Below are 2,935 nucleotides of genomic sequence, written 5' to 3'. Positions count from 1 at the left end.
GAGATTCTACTGCCTAAGACAATGAGTTCCTGAAAGGCAAGGGTATATTTTATCCATCTTTGTATCTCAGTCGCCATCATATCATTTGGGACATATAGCTGTCAACAGCATGTTGAAAAATATAAGAAACCATGCTGAGCATAATAATGCTGTGTGTAACTTTTTTATTTCCTCTGTTTGAGAGGAAAGTTCTCATTCTTTTGTATTTTTAATAGCAACTAGACTCATACCTTGCCCAGATGGGTCCCTCAGTAAATGTCCTGGATGAACAGATGACTAAATGGACAGAAGGATAGACCAATGAGTGGGGAGAGATGATTCACAGGACCTGCAAGCACTGAAATGGTGCAAAGGCAGCCTTGGCACAATAAAAAACCTTGGGTTTTGATGTCGACATGAGTTAAAATCATCCAAAGACTGAGGTTCCCCAAGTTTGTTAATTTGTTTCCTAATCTGTGAAACAGACAAAGAATGAAATGAAAAGGTGACTAAATGAGACAACCCAATGGAAAATGCCAACACATAATGCCTGGCATTTAGTGGATGCTTCAAACAGGTTACCTTCCGCTATACTCTCTTTTTACCTCCTGCAGCCTGCACCCCACTCTAATGGTCAGAAATACTTAGTTGATAATGCAAAAAAGATCTCACACTAGCTTTGCCCCTAGAGACGCCCTTTACAAAAATTCCAAGGACCCCTCGTGATGGAAAGACACACGCTTGCTGAGACACAGGGGAGGCAGGACTTAGTTAATGGACAGTAAGGCAAATTGGCAAAAAAATGAACTGAGCCCATCTGAGTTATAGCACCAGTGGACAAACAGGTGGACCTTCAGGGAGAACCTGAGGAGGTATTTTTCACTCCACGTCTGCCTCACTCTATTCACAGCCACAGAAGCAATCAGCGTTTGGAAGCTCTTGGGTCCCACAGAACTGAGGATTGGACAAACCACCTCTACACAGCGCTGGTTTGGGCCATTAAGAGCGTCAGTCCTCGCATCGGCCCCGCCCTCCCCTCTGCTATTCCCGTCACGTTTCCTCCGGGGCCATCCTCTGGTACCCTCTGCAGGGAGCGCGCGGGAATCCAACCAACGCGGATAAATTGCCTTGCTGGCTGGGAGTCAATCCCGGGAGCTGGGAGCCGCGGGCACTGCAGGACGGTCACGCAGGGATAGGTGGGAGCGGCAGGGCCGGGAGGGTGGCTGAGAGAGGAAGCGCCCAGAAAAGATGGGGACTGATGAACAGTAGAGAGGAAGTAAAGCCTGGGGGGTAAGGGCGTGCGGGCAGATTGCCTTAGTTGTAATTCTGGCTCTGCTAATAGCTGTGTGTCTTGAGGTCAGTTACTTGACATATCTATGGCCCCAATTTCATTCGAAATGGGGATAATGAGCTGCCTCTTATAGTTGCTATACGGATAAAATTAATTAAAATTTGTAAGGTGCTTAGTTTAATTTTTATTCAACGAAATTTAAAATTGGCTTTAAAGATGGTCAGCAGATCAGCAGCACCTCTTGAGAAATGGAAATTACCGGGCCCAGCCCAACAGAATCAGGATCTCTGGGAGTGGAGGCCAGGAAGGCTTGTTTTCACATGCTGGTAAAATTTGCGAAGCGCTGGTCTAGGGCAGAGTTTCTCAGTCGGTTCTGTTGATGCAGGGTGCTTGTTAAAAGATGCAGATTACAGTGCCTTACCCCAGCCCTACTGAACCAAAACATGGGGTTGACACTAATGCAACGTGTTTATAATAGCGTGGTACATGGGAACTCTATTTTATGATGATTTTTCTGTAAACCTACAATTTCTCTAATAACAATAAATATATATATATAAATATATATATATATATATATATATATATATATATACACATATATGTTGGATCACAGAATCTGCCGGTTTTAAAAAGCTACCCATGTGATAAGTTTGAACATTGTTGTGGGGCATCATAAACAGGCAAATCTCTTTAACTTACAAGTAGGAAAGAAAGACACCCCACCCCACCCCCAAGAGGCAAGAGACATACTCAAGGTCTTCCTGCTGGGTTCTAAGACGCTGAAAGCCTTTAAGGTTAAAATCCTCCCTTCCATCCAACAAGTCCTATAGTCTCGGGCAAACTACCCATTTCCAAACCTGTGAAATGGGGGCAAGTCACACCTACCCCTAGAGGCTGCGAATGTTAACCAAAACCAAAACAAGTCAGCTACCAAGCACCGCCCACTGCCAACCAGGGGTGAACAAAAGGGTGGTCGTCAAGTCCGCACCCTTCTCCAGACCCTTAGCCTGAAACGCCTGCAGGCCCCTGGAACCCGCAGGGCCAGTTTCTCTCCGGGAGTCCTTATTAATATAAGACGCCTTGGAAACGCGAGTGACTGCCCGGGGTTGGGGGTTGGTGGGGAGGGAGAGAGGGATTCCAGAGAGGGCCGATCTCCTGACCTCTGAGCTTGGTCTGGGTCCCGCCCAGCCTGGGGCTCAATGGTTCTCTGGACCAGGAGAAATGCGCGCAGCCCTGGGATTTCCGCATCCGCAGTAGGAAAGCCGCGGGGAGTCCACTCAGCTCACCACTGCGTTTTGGACCCAGGTCACCTCTCCCAGCGACACAACGGGTAATTCTCTTCCTGTAGAGAGGAAACTCCCTGCTTGTTCTCAGCCTCCTCCTCGGGGTCCCTGAAGTCCAGGCAGGGAGGGATTTACCTTCTCCATGCAGGTGTCGCCTTTCTAAGATAGTCCGGATCCGGAGTCTCTGTGGGAAGGTTTAGCTGCCTGGGCTTCAGGACTGTGCTTGAGCAGTTGCTGGAGGCTTAAAGCCCCCACTCCAGCCTTCTTTCAAGGAGGCAGCTTCTAAACAAGAGTGGCTCGGGCCCATATGAACACATAGGAGCAAGGGAAGAAGGAATAGCCGATCGCTTCTAAAATTTGCAGATTCCATTGTAAACTC

Source organism: Choloepus didactylus, chromosome 6 (assembly GCF_015220235.1).
Source record: "Choloepus didactylus isolate mChoDid1 chromosome 6, mChoDid1.pri, whole genome shotgun sequence".
NCBI classification, from domain to species: domain Eukaryota; kingdom Metazoa; phylum Chordata; class Mammalia; order Pilosa; family Megalonychidae; genus Choloepus; species Choloepus didactylus.
The sequence above is the reverse complement of the archived record's forward strand: the minus strand, read 5'-3'. Positions refer to the sequence as shown.